The sequence below is a fragment of the Condylostylus longicornis genome, unplaced genomic scaffold (genome assembly GCF_029603195.1).
Source record: "Condylostylus longicornis isolate FDR11 unplaced genomic scaffold, ASM2960319v2 ptg000144l, whole genome shotgun sequence".
Lineage (NCBI taxonomy): Eukaryota > Metazoa > Arthropoda > Insecta > Diptera > Dolichopodidae > Condylostylus > Condylostylus longicornis.
In genome coordinates, this window is record NW_026578112.1 from 520,082 (window position 1) to 539,762 (window position 19,681).

Sequence of the window (19,681 nt, forward strand, 5' to 3'; positions counted from 1 at the left end):
TTGTAATGCTAATATACGCGTTTAACCCTTTCAGGCTTGAGAGCAAGAAAACGAACTTAATTTCGTAAATTTTAACCAATTTTAATATTTAAGAATGTTAATGTGCTTCTTGCTAACTAAAAATGGCTAAAAGTAAATATTTTCCTTAAATAATTTTTAAAATATTTAAGGATTATTTTATTATATAATATTCCCTTCTAATTCCTAAAAGTTTATTCATTTAATAAAAAAATTAAAAAAAAATTGGCAACCGACACAAATATTTTGTTTTTTAAATGACTTGCAGTAGTTATGCACAAGAATAATAATATTTTGTCCTTATGAGTTTTTTGTTTTTTTCATTTTTGAAGCTTGATATACAGGGATATAAAAACAAAATGTAAGACCAATGTTGCAATGTTGATGTGTTTGTTTTTATATTTTATAAAAATCTCGGAATATAATGTTGGGGCCATTGTGGTTATAAAAGATTTTCTGTATAGAAAAGCAAAGACATTAAGATTTTTTTTTATGATCAAATAAATTTTTATATTTTTTATAAAGTTATACATTTTTTTTTATTATACATACTTACATATATATATATATGCTTTAAATTCTTAATAAATTTCATTATATCTGAAAAATTATTGTATATAATATAAAGTTTATTGGATTTTAAAAATTATGTGAGAACAATAGACAGTTATTTTGGGTAATTTCAATAGAGAAACGCATTTAAAAAAAAAAGAATGTTATAAAATTGTAATTAAAGATTTTAATTTTTAGCGCAGCAAAAAAATTTTTAATGCAATTTTTTTAAATAAAGTTTTTCATAATTTTTGTAATAAAATTTTGTGGTCCTAATTTCATAGTAAATTTTTTAAATTTTATTTATTAGAATAAATAGAGATAAGATTTTGTGAATCAAATGAATTCTTATTAAATAGAAGAATGCATATAGTTTCGCTGTTGTCAAAACCCCGACGGTTTGTACCGCTTGCCTAACGGGAATTTATTAATTACCTTCCAGTTTGTAACGCTAAGAAATAATGTTCCGAGATGTAAACACAAGGTATGTTTTTGATTAGCATTGAATTCTGAATCGATTTAACCATGTCTGTTTGTCAGTCCGTCTTTCCGTTTAAACGATAACTCAAAAATTCTAATTGAGCTAAGTTCATCAAATTTTATAAATTTTCAGAAATTATTCTATGATATAGAATTTCAGCGCCCACAAGTATATTATTGAGGCTCTTCATTGTATCACTATTCGTACGGGTATTACGGAGTTTGTACCGTTAATTCTATAAAATATAGCAGAGCCAGTACATGAATAAGATCATCTATTCAATATTTAAGTCTTCATATTTACAATTAAACACGAATATATGCAAACAAATTTTTTTTTTTTAGGAAATTAATTGCATTTAAAGGAGCTTACGCGTATAAATTTACGTGAAAATGTGTATAAAAAGAAGTGGGACAAAATTTCTAAAATGGTTTTAAGCGAGTTTTCCTTATTAGTGTGTTGCGTATATCAATGTATTGCGTGTTTAAGTAATCAAATATAAAAATTTACTTGAAGCAAGAGAAATTTATTCAAAGTCCTTATATTAAATTATTTTCAAAATTTATATGAAATTTATTAAACACACAACGTTAAGAAATCCTGCTGTACATATTTTAAATTAAAATTATTAATATAATTATATTATAATCGTTAAATCCTAGTTAAAAATTCAAATTATTTATGCGCAAGAAAATAATTATTGTATAATGTGTTAACAAGCCTAAATGATGAGACTTAAATGAAATTAAGAGGAAAATTTTTTTGAAAGTAGCATATTATGATTCAGATACATTGTACTATTACATATATATATATATATATACATTATACTTGAGTATCCTGGAAAATATACATAAAATTTATATTATGTATTTCTTCTCATGTCATGTTTAACACAATTGAGTTTTATTTATTAAAGAAATTTAATGCTATAATAAACCATAATATAATATAATTTTTGTATAACAACTTGCACATACATACGAGTATATGAAAACATGAAAAATATTAAAGTAAAAAAATAATAAGCATGAGATACAATTTAAATTATAAGTATGTTTATACATATGTGTGTTGTTGTATAAGAATATTTTTTCATTAATTTCCTGTTCTTTCTGTATTTTATCTATCTAAATTTACCTATATATATATAAATAAATGTTTAATATTTGCATAATGTATATGTATGTATGTAGAAAAAAAAACACGCATAATAAAAAACAATAAATTTTAATGAACGGTAAATTATCACATCCTGTTAGAGTCAAACATGGCAATTTTATTTTATTGTAAATAAATATTCATTATAATACTTTTGTCTTCATAAAATTTATATACCTGTATAATATTATCCTTATTTTGAATTTCTACAATATATATGTACTCATATATAAAAAATTTATATAAATATACATATTTACATTAAATTTATATGTATATATTGATATTGCAATTTTAATCAAACGACTAAATGTCTAAACGACATTTGAAATTAGCCTTAGTTGTTAATATAATGAGTACTATGTTGATTGCATTTACAAGGATATCTATAATATCCTTCCTACCCTGCCCACTGTATCCTTGAAAATGTAAAGAAAATGAAAAAGTAAAGAAAAAAAGAAAACTTTTTTTTTTGTTTAAAATTGACAACGACCATGACATAAAACTTTATGAATTTATATATTGATAGTAAAAAATAAAAAGAACAAGAAGAAAAAAAAGATTATTTGAAAAATGTCTTAAAAAATTACGAATTTTCTTTTAGCCTATACTTGAAAGGTGAAATATTTTTAAAATTTTTTATTTTATTTTAAAAGTTTATAGAAAAATATTAGGAAAATTATGGCATTTTTCAAAATTTTTCGACTAAAGAATTAATAATATTTCAGTTTTTGATTCCAAAGTAGTTAAGACAATTATTTCTAGTACTTAGCAAATTTCTCGAATGTATTAATAAATTTTATTCTGTTATTTTTCGGGATCATAAGGCTTCTACCGTGATAACTATTTGCCTCCTGATACATTTCTTCATAAACTTGTTAAAATCTTAAATGTTAATACTGAATGCCTTTTTTCTGAATACCTAAGTATTTCGGAAGTTGTGGCCTCAAGTTGCACTTTTCTAATAACCTCCCGGAATAAGAGGTTCAGATATCGCCAAGAACATTTCAACAATATCCCGTACGATGAAATTTTTGCCAACTTTCAATTTTAGTATAACAGAGCTTAAATGTGCCCTATATGACAGCAAAATATGCGAATACAAAAGCAAAACTTCGATTCGACCTTTCTTTGAATAATTTTTTTATATTCGTACGAATAAATGTTCGAAGGCTCTTATAAATTTGGCACCACATTATTAACGCCAAGAAATAAAATATCTGATATGTAGACATAATTATATGTTTGTGATCAGTATCAAATTCTGAGTCTGCCCGTGGATATTATTTTCATTTTTAAATTCTGTAAGAGATTGTATATGAGTTTATGTGGTAGACGCCATACGTCATTAAAAATGTTATTATATTAAATAATTATATTAAATAAATATTCAAACTATACAGGTCAACATTTAGCGTAAATATAAAAATTGAAATAGTGTGGCAATATTACAAAACTATTTAAATCATTAATTCGTACAGGTATCACACTGATGACTCGATTTAACTCTACTTATATTCTTGTTTAACAAAGAAGTACAAAATTATATTACTATACTAAATGCTTATGCTAAGGTTCCAGTTAATGTAATGAAAATCTAATTTATCAAAGTTGAAAAAAATAAATTCAAAATTAGTTTCTATTAATTTGATCAAAGCAAAAATGAATTAAATTAAAAATTGATTTAATTTGCATAATTAAAGAGATGAATAAGTTATAAATTTAGATAAAAAAATAAAAAAATTTAAAATTCATTAAAATTTTTTTAATGATAAAAATTCCTATCGAATATATAAAGTAAATGGAAAGCTAAGTGAAATATGGTAAAGAAAATTACAACAAAAAATTATTAATAAAACATTTTTACTTTTATATTTTCATATGGCTCAATGGTCTAGGGGTATGATTCTCGCTTTGGGTGCGAGAGGTCCCGGGTTCAAATCCCGGTTGAGCCCAGATTTTTTTTTTTGTCATTCACAATTATTTCAAAATTGAAAATTTTTTTTTCTTCAAGTTTATTAAGTACATACACTTGTCCACGTAGTACCATTCATCTAGGTTTAAAATAGAGACAGCAAAATTTTTTACATTAAAAATTCATAAAACGTGATTTTCTCTTATGTTTACTATTTTGAAATTTTTATTGTAAAAATTTTCACATTTTCAATTTTTATAATTTACGCGAAAGTTGTTTATTTTACGATAATTATAAATAGATTGTAGGCGTGTATTTCTTCGTAATGATGAGCACTAGAATTTTAATTATTCCGTGAACAGCATCTTATAAATTAAAAAATATTTTTCAATTGCAATTATTTCATTTGTAATTATTTTGAACTCAAAGAGTTGAATCCAAAAACTATCAAATATTAATTAAAATTGTTTAAAATGTGTACGTATATATGTGTAATACACTGAAAAATGGCTGAATACACGAATGTCAATGTGAAGCAATAAATAAACGTGAAACCGATAAAAAAAATTTATCATGTCATTTTTATTTTCAATTTATCTTCACCTTTTATTTTCACCTTCAAAATTTTTTATACATACATTCTATGTGCTCATATAAATATACAATTTCACATTCATATTTTGCCTATATATGTATCTAAAAATATATCGCAGAAATTTTTTTTATTTTTTTTGCAATTCTCGCTAAGAAGACACACTTAAAATGTCCTACAAAAAATAAAAATTGTGAAGTTTAAATTTTTTTCAATGTTTTTTGTTTTTATGTCGCCTTCCTCTTTCTTTAACTCTACATGATTTAACTTCACTTTGAGCCAACAACTTTAACATATTTGAAAACTAGAAAAAGGCTGAACTTGACAAATTCGAATTTACAACGCCTGTACATAAGTGTTTCTTACGTTCATATGTGTTAAATTTATATATATATGTACATAAATGTATGTACGTATGTGAAATTCTATTTAAATATTGAATTTATATACACTAAGCCTATTTACTTGTACGTATGTATATAGTAATATAAGAAAAGGATGTAATAATCCTTTAAATATTTTCCATCCTATATTCTACAATCAAATCGTAATGTATGTTAATAGAGTTTACATTTTTATGCATGTACATAGAAAAAGAAAAAAAAAACATCCTGTTTTATCTTTGATGTAATTTTTGTTGCTTTATTTGCTTCCCTGTTTTTCTTCTTCTTCTTATATCTTTAATTTTGCTTCTCTTTCTTGTATTTTGTATAGAAAATTGAATATTAAATTATAAAATTTAAATATGTATATATTCCATACACACATACATATTTATAGAATCTATCAAAAGAGGAAGGAAAACTTAATTTGAAATATAACTCGAAGATATTTACACACGCGTTATACCGTTTTTAAACGGGTAAAAATGCCTTAGATACATTCTTTTTTGTTTTTATTTTTTTTTTGTTATCCCTGAAGGAAAATTATTCTTTTTCCACGTTGAACCTATTTAGCTGCCATATTATTTTGAATATAGTTCAAAATTTATTTATATATACATATGCTAAGCTATTTATATATGTAGCAAGTATATAAGCCGTGAGTTAAAGAAAAATTGTTGAAATTATTACAGTGTTTACGGTAAAAGTATTAGAATAAGATGATTGCTTTCCAAATTTAAATAAAAATGTTACAATGAAATCTTAAATTGTCAAATATATTGAAAATTTTTGGGTTTAAAATTATTTTTCAAAAATTTAATAGTTTAGCATTAAAGTGTTATTAGAAATATATTGTGACTTTTCAAATGAAATTTTAGATTAAAAATTCCGAAAATACTTTGTGTTGTCAATGAAAATTTTTGAATTTATTATTATACTCGTATAAAAATTCTGAGAGATCTTTTGAGAGATCAAAGTAACCAAATTTAACCGAATTACGAGAACTCACGGCCCATATGCTGAATACCTTTGTATAAGTCTACTTTACTTCATAAGTAAGTGAAACTTTTATATATAGAGATAATGTTCACAACTCACAAGATTCTGAGATACAGGCGCTTAAAATCAGTATCCAGTCTTTTTAATTTTTTAGGCGACGCAATCTTGCAGCTCCAATTTTAGCACATCTGTTATTGCTATAAACAGACTTTAATGTGGTATCTTCCATAATCAAATGCACATTTTTTTTTATATCAATATTTTTTTCTTGAATTAGTTAAAAAAATGTTCAACAGCCCCTAAGAATTGTGTCTCTCTTCTCTTATACAAAAGTTCAACATATGAATTTAGTTCCTCAAAACTTTTCATAAATTGAAAGCCAGGAGTGATTCAAGTGCAATTTTTAATTGATGCAGCACTGTAACTCAGTTTTGAATTCAGAGATCTTGAATATTTTCTTCTTGAAATTATAATTAAGAACTTTAATAAAACATGATTCAAGTCAATTAAAAAATATATCGACATACTAATATGAAAATACGAACTTTTTTCAACAACCTAATTTAGCATTATGTATGAATGTACACATAGGTTTTGGAGATAAATAGATGTATATACCCTACTGAGGATAATCCATATTTGGAAATAAAAATTTTGTTCTATTGGACTTAAATAAAAGTACTTATATATACTGTCTATGTCTTACCATATAAAGATGAATTTGCAAGATTGAAGTAATGTGCAAATGTATTAATATGTGTTCCCATTTGTCGTATACACTAGAGAAATCAACATTTGTATATGTCTAGAACTTCTACACAATTCTAGATAATATATATCTAGGACTATATACCATTTTTCCTATCCTTCTTCAAACGGAATAAAAAATAAAAACGTTTTTCTTTTTTTTTTCTTTTAGAAGGATTTATTTTTGCTCCTTTGTTTTCATATAGGGACTCATTCATACATCATGTTATAAAGACTCAGATGTTATATAATGTTAGGGGAAAAGCAATATGAAAATATTTGATGTGGCCGTCGTATGATCAACGAGATCGGAAACATGTTTTAATTATATTTGTAGCCGGGCTGCGGATCGGAGCGCTGAACTCGTTTTCAGTATCCTCCGCGGCAGTATGGGGCTGTCTTGAGAAGCTCAATGAGTTAGGCAGAGGCAACCGGGTCACACTGTGTTGGGTGCTGGGCCATGTGGGCGTGGAAGGAAATGAGGCCGTTGATGCGCTTGCAAGGAAGGGGGCAAACACACCTCTTCTTGGGCCGGAGCCCTTCTGTGGAATCGGACCCCATACTTGAGTTCATCAGGAGGGTTGGTGTCGAGCGTGTGTTGTAGGGCATGCCCCGCACTCGGATGGGGGCTCACAATAGATCCTTATACGTGGTCGCGGTGCATTGTTGCCCCTCGTTGTACAAATCTACAAATCTACAATTATATTTGTAAAAATCAGTGCGATGTGCTTTTATTAATAACTTTAATCCGGAACCAATTGATAACTTAATGGTTTCAAATATGTACTTTGAATCTATTTGTGGAATTTGTAATTATAAATTGTGTGGTTTCAGTAATTCCCCTCCAAGAAGTTAACTAAAACGGTTATATTTTTCGAAAAATATGAAAGTTAGACCCTTTGAGACTCAATAACTCTAGTTTTGAGAACGAAAAAGGAAAGGGTTGCGGAAATTTAATAACTGCAGTAGGGGAACGAAAAAGGAAAGCTTCCCGCAATGTTCCCGAAAAAAGTGAAAGTTCGACTAGTAGAAGAATAATGAAAGAGTAAAATGTCTTCCACTGCAATGATTAGACGTAGATCGAATTGTATGCATCTTTCGAAATCTAAATGCTGCATTACTCCAATAGCAAGACTAAAACTCAAATGTGCTTAAATTACACTTATATGCGAAGAATTGAATGTGAAAACAATGCTTTCATTATTTTATACAATGAAGTTGATAAAATGGAAGAGAAAAAAATCAGTTCAAGGTTTACTAGGTTTTTTTTTCTTCTTTTCTGGTTTAGGTGGGATAACAGTTAATGTATGTAGATGTAGATAAAGTGTATCGAGCTGTTGACATTCAAACTGGGTAAAAATAAAGTCAGGGCAATAATATTTATAAATTAACATAAAATATATACTTATATACATATATGTACAACACACATGTTTATAATGTGAAAAAGAAATATGGACGTATGCTGTTACTATAATAATATGGGCGAGCATGAAGAAATTTACAATTTTCTGTTTTTAGCCCCGATTTCGTTTAAAATTATACGAATAAAATAAATATAAAAAAACGGTGCATAGGTCATGGTGTAAAAAATAGGAATGGAAAATAAGAAAATGGTTTGAATAAAATTTAGAACAAAAAGAAAAAGAAAAACGGGAAAATATAATTGTGCTATGCTCCTTGAGTTCCTTGTGCTCCTTTATTTTTCCGTTGTTGTGATTTTTATTGTTATCCCTTTGGAAATTATTGTACCTTCTTTGAAGTGTACAGAAACATATTATACATAAAATATATGTATATGTGTAATAGCATATTCATTTGCCTATTCCTAAATTGGCGATGTCCTTGAGTATAGAGACTTTTGTTTTATATTTTTATTTATTTTTTTTTTTATTTCTATATGAAATATAAAAACTTTGTACTTTATGCTTAACATATATTAGTAATATACAAAATGAAATTCTTAGAAAAAAATTGGTAGCATACGAGACGCAGGCATTAAGGAATTATGGCATAAACAGTACAAACATTTTTATGTTTTTATTATAGAAAGTGCGAGTAAGAGAAATGAAAAATAAAATGGTAAAATTGGAATTTTTGATATTTTTCAAATAATGTTTATGTATACGCGATTGTTACATACTAAATTGGAAATGTATTTAAACTTGAATATGAGAGACATCATCTGGATGTACGTTCGAATAAGAAAAAGAAAAATAAATGAGAAAACTTAATGGTTATTTTACTCCGTACCCTTATCCACATTCTACTTAGTGTAATAAAATAAAATTATATAAAAAAAAATTCCTAATTTGAAAAAGAGTTTATTCTCAAATTAAAATTGAATATAATGGTAATAAAACTAAAGTATTATATATGTAATACAACATGTGTATAACACAAAAATTTGAATATGGCGTATAACATTTATATTATACATTATAATACATATTATACGTATGTACGTTACATTGTATTTATGTATATTTGAATTGTAATTATCGGATGATTGCGCACCTGTGACTTGTTACACATAATAATAATTATATACCAATTTTGAATTGTAATTATAAGTTTGGGTAGGTCGTTTAATTCTCCTATATCTATAATATTCTATTAAACTAATTATTTTAGTGGAACAATTTCAGAACAAGATTTTATGGAAAATTCTATAAAAATTCCATATGATCTTGACTTTGTAAGGAATAATTAATTTTTTTTTTTTTGATTTTGGGATTATTAGTAGAATATTAGAATAAGTTTACAGAAACATTTTGTAAAACATGTAAATGTTTGAATGTGTTAGTGTCATATAGAAATGCAGCTTTAACATTTAAAGTGTGCACGGTATAGTGCAAACAATAATTGAAATTAGAACATTTAATATAATATTACAATCAAACATCTTTATGACATAAATTGAAAATCATACATGTTTATTTGAAATCATACATCTTTATACAGTTTGTATTATTTGTGCTCCAGCGATATAAAAATTTACAACCGAGAATTAATTGATAATGATAGTAGTCAATGATAAAATCCAAATTTCATATAATTTATAAAATATGATAATACAAAATATTTTAATAAGGATTTGCATATCAAACATTATTATTAATTGATTTTGTTTGATCTAATGAAAGTTTGATGAAATTTCAATGTGTACAAATATTCGTGGATTTTATTTGCCAGATAAAATTGAAGTCCATTTTATTCTCCATCAAACAATGAGCAATGTTTAATCAATGTTTGATGTGTAGAAGCTGCCTTACAATTTTCATTCATACATGTGTGTATAATACATTTATATATAAAATATTGTTGTAAAGTTTTTTGTTGAATGCAAACAAAACATTTTATTTTTATCCTTATTACATTTTTTCTTGAGATTTTTCATTTTATTGTGTTTTAAATTTAAATTTTTTACAAATTGTACATATTATCAAATTAATTGAAAATTCTCGGCATGTTTGAATTCTCATCAGTCACACGGGAAACCGAAAAAACAAAAAACAAAGACAATAAAATAATAAAAACAGAATCATAAAATAATCAATCAATCAATAATTTCTAATGGAAAATTCAATTTTTTTTTTGCTCTTTTGTGTGTAGAATAAAAATAAAGAAAAATATGTAGACATAGAAAATAAAAAAAACAAATTATAAAACAAAAATAACTCTCACACTTCTCATTTAATGAAAATGACATCTCCATGAGAGAGAAATCAAATTCCTTATTGATAGATTAGAAAGGTTCTTATAATGACATTAATTTGAAATTCTGATATAGATAATCACTTTTATCTAGAGAAATGGTATAATACGATTTGAGAGGCGTCTTTGCGACTTTCAAAAATAATGCGTTTCAAAAAAAAAACAAAAAACAAACAAAAAAAGTGAAGAGATTATACAAAAATGAACATGTAATTTGAAAGGATGTTTTCATTATTTGATGTTTTTATGCTTAAATTATTAAATGATTTTAGAAAATTCGGATAACCTGCAATTCGCTTTAATAAAACATGAGATTTGAAAAAAAAAATAAACAAAATTTTCAAAAAAATTAAATTTTGAAAATATATAAAGTTATTGCATATATTCAGGATGAGGGGAAAACAAAATTGATGGAAACCTTAACATAATGGTCGAATTTGATGTTTAAGTAAATGAGAAAATAATTTTATTCCTTGACAGTATGGCATTTACCGTTAGCTTTTCGTTTTATTGAAATTTTCAAATAGTTTCGGAAATGTAAAGTGCTGGAAGTTCGAATTTTAGAAATTTCGGTAGTTGATAATATGGGATGGGGATGGAGACGGAAAGGATTCTCTTCTACCGCGATTTCTTTAAAATAAATAGAAAATATTTGTGTTTTTAGGACTTTTTGTGGTTATAATTTTTGTGGCTAATATTTTTCATCTCGATTGGTAATCTTATTTCATATTTTTGTTTTTCTTCTGTAGTGTTTTTTTTTTCACTTTTTATTTCTATTCAAAAGAAAATAATTTTCATTCTATTCCTTGTTCTTTGTTTTTTTTTCTTTGTTTTTTGTCATCATATCAACTCAAATTTATTTTGATTGGTATTTTGATGAAAATGTTGAAGTATCATAAGGTTAACGATTATTGTTCTCTAAAATTTTTTTGATGTGTGCATAGTGTTTCTCTACATTTGGATATATAAAATGTACTTATATGTGTGTATTAAACATTCTGATTTTCAAAAAAATATATTATGCAGTATGACAGAGATAAAATATGAAGATCCTTTGTGATATTAATAATAATCAATAAAGTCATGAATGCTCAATTAGTTGTCTTTTTTCTCCTTTTTTTGTCATAATTTTTTATAATTATATTATGTATGAATGAATGTGTATTATGTATGTATGAATGTATATTATGTATATATTATGATAGTGATTTCAAAATAATAATTTTTGGATGGAAAACAATAATATTTCAGAGAAATAATATCTAAATTATGGGGTTAATGGAGGTTTATTTGATGAAATTAGACTATTGGCCCTTGATGCGTCTGGTACCTTAATTACTTTATAATTTTAGATTGTATAAAATTAATAATATTAATTATTTTTAAATATACATATATAATAGTTTTTGTTAAATAATTTCTTGAAATACAAATTATTATTTAAATAAAAGGTAAGACTTAAATTCGAGAAATTCATTAATTATAAAAGGGTTGTAGGATTCTATGAGTAATAATATGATATTAAATAGTTTTCAAACTTTTTTTTTGTAAAAATTTTATGTTCTAAAAATAAATTTATTTGACATAAAATTAAAATTTTTAGAAATTTAGGCCATTTCGCGCAGGTTGTAGACATTGTTGCAGCATTTTTTATGGAAAGAATTACTTCGCTTTAGAATAGAATCATTTATATGCTTCCAGAAACATTAGATAGTAGTTCCTGTCTGGAATCTTTACAAGATCAATTACCTTCTTTATTAGAAAATGTTTCTTTATTAAAAAAACTTGCATTGGAATTATTTAAAGCAGCTATTCAAATAATAAAATCTTTTATAATTTTAAAAATTTCAAGAGTAAATTGTATTGAAGCAATTATTATAATTTTATTATTTTTATGATTGATCATTCATATTTTGTGTTTATGGATTATAAATTTTAAATATTTTCTTCTATTCATTATCTATTCATATATATATATACACATATATATATATATATTTTTATATATGTAGAGAATAGGAAAAAATGTTAACAAAAAATGTTCACTTATGTCATTGTATATATTTATGTATTATGAGCATAATATAATATTAGCTGAAGGTCATTTCTAAAAAAAAAACAAGAAATTAAAAAAATATATACTAAACCTTATTGTCCGTAAAATATTAGAAAAAAAATATGCTTGAATAAAGCAAATTGTCCATACTTGTATAGATTGTGCCTACATACTTAAAAATTAAATCAGTGAATCGTATATAACACGAATCAAAAAATAATAAAAGAGCAGTAAACAGGCTATTCTTATTTAAGTATTCATACATAATATTTTGTATTATATTTTTGACATATTGTATAATTATAATGAGTTTGTATTTATAATTTTATAATATTATTTATATATGTATGTATACTGATATACTTATTGTAATTAATATTTATTTAAAATTTTCCTTCGCATTATGTGAACTGTTTTCATCATATAATTCACATATATTATTTATTATTAGATCATTTTATGGTGATTTAGCTCAAGTTTTTAAAATTTCAAAAATGCTTTTATTAGTAGGTTTAAATTTTATTTTAAATTTCTTCTTCCTGGATGCATTTAGAGGGCCTTATATTGTATAATATATTGAAATACTTTCTCACACATAATTATTATTTGGAAAAACTCCTATTAATTATATAACAATTAGATTAAATTAATTAATGAGATCTGAATTTTTTTATTACTCTAGAATTTTAATACATAATTTTTCTGTCACTGTTTCTATTTGTATATGATATAACCTTGCTGATCGAGAAAGGTATTATTAACGTGAAATATATCGTAGGCTGAGTGCTATTTTGATCTAAGTATATGAAAGATAATGGGACAGAGAACAAAATTTTTTTTTTTTGTAAGTTTATGCTATTTTAATCTATATCCATAAATTTTTGATCCACATAATTTAAAATCGCACTGGACCTTCTCTTATTAATTTGCTATAGCTCTCAATTCCTTTGTCGAAATTGCACAAAACTTTATATTCAAACTCTTAAAACTATAATAACAAAAATTTAAGAAATCTCATCGTTCAGTTTTGAAATAAAGTGTTGTTAAACTTCAAACGCAGTTTTCTCGAAAGTCATGGCGTATGGATCAAAATAGCGCTCAGCCAACGATATAGAGTAATCTTTTATATTAAATATTGAGTTCTCATATAGTTGCAGAAGAATTTGTAATTAAAAGTGTTTAATGATGAGAAAAGAAAATTAGTATTGCTATCACTTATTTTCCATTATAATCAAAATTTGCAAAACTTGTTGATTTTAAATAAACATATAACACTTTAATAAATATAATAAAATATAAAAACAAATTTCAAGTGCATTTGTACCAAAATTCAAACAAATATTGTTGAATTTAGCTAGTAAAATGGGAAATAGCTAGTAAATGAAAAAGAAGCCAAAAAAGTTTTTTTTTTTTTTTAGAAAAAGAAAATTCTTAAAAGAATAACATTATAGTAAACATTAAGAAATCTTAATATAGATATTGCTATATTGTTTTAAATTTATATCGCACCGAGCTTGAAAAGTATTTGGACTTTAAAGAATTTGAAAAGGAATCCGTAATATGTGTTGAAATTGAAAATAACTTCCTGTTTTGTTACTAATTTCATGCATAAAAATAAAAAACAAACCTTGAATATTAATAGCAATTGGATTAAAATTTAAATAAATCAATATGAAGAAATTTTAATAATATTTAAATTTTATATTTTCATAAATTTACTTCACGTGTATGCCGCTATTTTGCCCGCCAAGTGAGAAGAAAGTGAGTAGTTTGCTGAGTGAGAAGAAATGTTCCCCTATTGCGTATCTCGTTTTTATACTTTACGAATGTATGATGGTCTAGGATATAGACTCAAGTATATTTTTGTGATTAACGTCGAATTTTGAGTCGATTAGTAATCCTGTTGGAAAAATTAAATATCCATGAGAAAAACAGAGAATTTCGATTTCGAAATGAATAAAAATTGATTAGGCAGTTAAGCTAAATTTACATTTTATCATTTAGATTTTTTGTTAAAAAAACGTAAAGCATTTTTAAAATTTTTGAGCTTTGGAACAATTTTATTGTCTGTTCCATTTGTAGAAAAGTTTGCATTTCTCTGAAATTTTGAATATAAATCTGATCTAGGTAATTGTCTATCTAGAGAAATTCCACATATAAAATATTATACAATAATTCAGTAACAATTAAGAAACAATTTAGAAAATTTTTCAATTAAGTGAAATGTTCGAATTTTTTTATTAATTAAGATGATCAATTAAAAAGCCCTATCTTTTCTGAAGTATTTTGATAGCAAAAAATTTTAATTTTCATATTATAAATTATTGGCTATAATTTTTTTTTATAAAAAATGCCAATTCTGGCAATAAAATATTAAAAACACGATGAAAATCTTCTGTGGCTACCTGGGCTCTTAACCCTCTTTGGTTTTTTTATTTAATAAATATATAGTTGTGAAAAAATCGAATATTTTGAAAGGAAAATCAATTTATTTTAAAAATAACTTTATCAAGAAATTACTATACGTACAATACACTCAATTATTTTATAAAAAATAAAATACTGTTAACATTTTGATTTATGTAGGAATTTATATATTATGTAGATACGGTCTTATGTAATTTATGACTATGTATAACAAATTGGAAATTATATGTGTGTATGTGTGTCAAGGTTTATAAAGTGCAAAATTTAAATTCAATTTTTTCTTTTATTTTATGTTATTTTTTTTTTGAAACCATGTGCAGGAAAATATGCGGTCTTTATTATATTTTTTAAATTAACTTTATTGAAAAGTTTTCCCATTTATAAAACTAAAACAGAAATAAAATTAAAAAAAATTACCCTTAATATTATTTCCTCCTTGGTTTTATGCACATTCATACATGCATGTATGTACATACAATGCAAACGAACGTGTATTAAGTGTTTTACTTTACTTTATAATTATTTTTTTGATTTATTTACAGTTATTTACTTGCATTGTATTCTTTTTCTTTTTTGTATATCACATACATATATCTTTAGGAGAATGTATAGTTAATTATAGATTTTATTGTTATAGTATAGCAACACTAAATGGTTTTTAAATTTTTAAACTAAATTCTTTTACACGAGTTTATATTGAATAAAATAAACTCGGATCAAACCAATAGTTTTAGAAAGTAGCACTTTTTCCTTGAACCAGTAAAAATTTAAATAAAACAATCTACCGGCTATTTAAATTACTTCCATTAAAATGCTCAAATATATAAAATAATTGCATACATTTAGGATGATAAAAATAAAAATTTAAAGAAACGTTAGCATAATGGTTGAAGTAGACGCTTAAGTATGTGAGTTATGATTTGACGAATAATTATATTATGTATAGATTGACATTTACTGTTATCTTTTTGCTTTTGTAAAAATTTACAGTTTTAGAAATACGATATATTGGAAATTCAAATTTACAGTTTTACAAGGCGAAAAATTGGAAAGTGGAGAATGTGGAAAAAATTTCCTTCTATACAAAAGTATATTTCTAATAAGGATCTATTTAACTATAAAATTTCAGTCTTTTATCTCAAAGGGTGTAGAAGTTTTGTAAATATGCACACTGAAGACAAACTTAAGGCTAGGCAGACTAAAATTAAAAATCACATTTTTTGCAATTTTTTTGGAAAAATCTAAAAAAGAAATTGATATAAGCTTTCCAAAAATTTTATATATACTCGTATTCATACTAATAATTGTATAACCTTTAATGCAATAGAATTAGGTTTATATGTCAAAGTTTGGGCAAGAGGAAGTAAACTAAAAGAAATAATTTAGTTTTTAGTTGTTTGTGTTTAATTGTGTTTTTAAATGTTAAAGAATGTCTTTTCATTTAAAATAATTCTTCTCCGTCTTAAGAATTCCATAGATTCACAAAACAACTTCTATTTCCGATAACTTTGCCAGGAAACACATTCTAAAGTATATATAGTAACGAAAATATATCATTTGATGAAAATTAGCCATTGAATAAAGTTGCAATTATTTGCTGGCGCCTTCAGTTTTGTTTGCTTGCTTCATATAAAGAATAGCAAAAATAGTCTCTAATAGCCTTGTATTTATTGAAATTTAATAAAATCTCTGTGTTATAATACTCGAGTACTATATACCTATTTATAACTACACCCATTATAATATGTATACCAGTTATGAGTTATTTTGCTTGTATAATTTATTTTTGAAATGAATAAGTGGCTATTATTCAATTCTTATGTATAGAGGTGATTTTAAATGTCTGGCTACAATTTACTTTCATCTTTTATTATACATATACAATTTCAATTCACTCTTTTCCTTCTTAAACAATTTCAATGCATTTATATTATATATACATAAGTAAAAGAATTTTCGGCGCCATTGTATTTTAAATTCATCTATGAATTAAATTATACTTTCCAATATAACTTGACACAATTTTCTATTATTATTTTTGAAACAGTGTACACATACCTTTAACATTTTCATATTTTGTCCTTATTTTGTGTATATTGTATATATATATATATATTACTAACTATATTTTAACATTACTAATGTTAAAATTTATTATTAGAAATATACTGCATAATAAAATAGGTAAAATTATCATTTGTACACGCACAAGTATGTTTATTATAGTTTTTGGCAAAGTTGTAAAGTTTATTTTTGGCGGTCGAATCGGCTCAGGTCAAATCCAAGTTGGTTTGTAACAGTGGGTTCACACTGGTAAACCTGGCATCAACAAACAAAGTAACGCTAAGAACAGTCTAAGTCTGCCATTAGAATTCAGTCTTGGCGTTCTGCTTGAAAGGAAGCGAATCTTTGCTAAAAGACCACTGAACGATATCATCTTGCCAAGCAATTGCTTCCATCTTGCTTAAGGAAGTTCTCCTCAGAGCTGCTTGGGATGAATCGAAACCGGGTTCGTGGTATTACAGGCTTCTTCACCAAGCATTGCGTCCCATGAAATATCACTTGCACAAACTGGGCAAATCAGATTCCGTTTTCTGTAGATTCTGCTGAGATAATGAGGAGAAAAGTAAAATGGCTCTTTGCAATCTATTTAATCCAATTTCATTTTTATAAAAAAAAAACTTAAAAATTGATTTATTTGATTGTTTTCTTACAACAATAATATTTTGAATATAAATTTTTATAGTAATTGGCAACAATGTTAAAATAAAATCATAATTGTAAATTTTATTTTAAATAGAATCGATTAAAGATAGTTGTTGCGTTAAATGGTATGTTTTCTTACATTAATTATGATATTCATATTTTCCCGTTATTTATCACACTATTCCAATTCTAGATATCCTATATATTGGACTAATAAATTATGTATTAGAATAGAATAATAAAAATATTTATAATTCCGCGAAGTTGAGGATAATAGTTATAATATAAATAAGCAAAAATTTTATATTCTTTGTTCTATGCAATAAAATATTTATCAATATTATTATTTTTTGAGAGATAAGGAAATTAAACGAGGGTTTGCGACAACAAAGTTTTTAGTTAGAAAGTTTTATTTAAATATTATGTTCAAAAACTATTACGTATTTAAGATTGTAAGTTTAAATATTGTATTTCCTAAAAATTTAACTATGTATTCCCTACCCTGGGTGTGAATTCCCCAGTTTGGAACTTGAAGGATTGCCAGTGTTTTTTTCCCATTTTTAACCCCATTTCTGCAACGAAAACAGTGATTACGCATAACTTGAGGATGCCGCCTTCCCTCTTTGCCACCAGTTCCGGCCTATTTCATGTGTCCAAAACTGTCGCCTGAGTGATCAGAAATTAGACTGTCTTTTCATTCACACAATCGAGGAGCATCATTCTGGGATTGAAGTGAATTCCTTCAAATTGGATAACGCTTTCCCAGCCCTTATCTTTCTCGTCGCGGACTCTGATGGAGACAAGCTTCAAATAGGCCTCCTCTTTTCTTCAGTCAGTTTCTACGCCTCGTCGGGTGTCCACCCAACTCCTGCTAAGCCCTCATCTCCTTGGACCATCTAGACCTTCAGGTTGTCCCAGAAGCGGGACAACTTGAAGTAGAAAGTACTTTCTTTTCCTTTCTCCGCAGTGCATCTTGGAAGGTGTGCTCTTTACACCCGTCCGCTTCGATTATCCCCCACAACCACATTCTTGTTCTTGTCAGTGCGAAGGGCAAAACATTTTTGCTGCCTTTAATTCGTTCCTTTGATTACGTCATCCATCTGTTCTGCAGTTGTGTGAAGAAATTTCTATTAAGTTAACACGGAGGTTAGTCTCCACTCCAATTCCCTTGCACCTTGTTCTTTTGAATTTTGCGAGTGTATTCCAGAACTGTGGCAGGATTTTCTCCTTCGTGTTGTTGTTTTTATTTGTTCTCTGGTTTTTCTTTATCTATATTTGGTCCCACGAGTAGCTAGAGGAAAATTAGTCCGCTACGCCAGAGCCGCGCATAACGTAGTATAAGGTCAAAATACTCTCTGTAGTGACTTGATATCAGAGAGACTCCGTTCACGATAGTTAGTATTTCGTTGGGATACCAACTTATCCACTAGGCACAGGTCGTATAATACCATTGGATTGGGGGGTGGGGGACTTATTGGACATAAGCTTGTGCCGTTACCTCATGCTCATATTTATTTCAACAATTAATAAATTTCACAGTTCGTCAATTGTAAAATAACTTCTAATAATAAAAATATACAATAATTGGAATTAACTGGAATTTTTATACGTAGTTATGTAAATACATTCTAACTTCCCATTGAATTGTTCTATTCTAATTTTATTTAGTATATAGTATTACGATAAATTAATTAAAAAAAACACACTTCAAAGTGATGGTTATTTTTACCTTTTTTTAAAAAACATTTTTAATTGATTAAATTGCATTTCATTTTCTAATATGCAAAATATTGAAGAGTTTATCATATAAATAAAATCGTATATATATATTATACATACTATGTACTCGTATGTGTACGAAACAAAAATTTTATTTTCTATTTATAAAATTATCACAACTTTATACTTATATATATGCATTTCTATT

General features: G+C 25.8%; 1 protein-coding gene and 1 non-coding gene across 6 annotated transcripts in view; both read left to right on the plus strand.

Annotated features, from left to right (window-relative positions):
* The window catches only part of LOC129615676 (mucin-2-like), a 75,166-nt gene that overhangs the window by 44,028 nt on the left and 11,457 nt on the right, over positions 1–19,681 (plus strand). The window lies entirely within an intron of this gene.
* Trnap-ugg (transfer RNA proline (anticodon UGG)) lies at positions 4,096–4,167 on the plus strand. Its single transcript has one exon. It is a non-coding gene; the product is annotated as a tRNA-Pro (tRNA).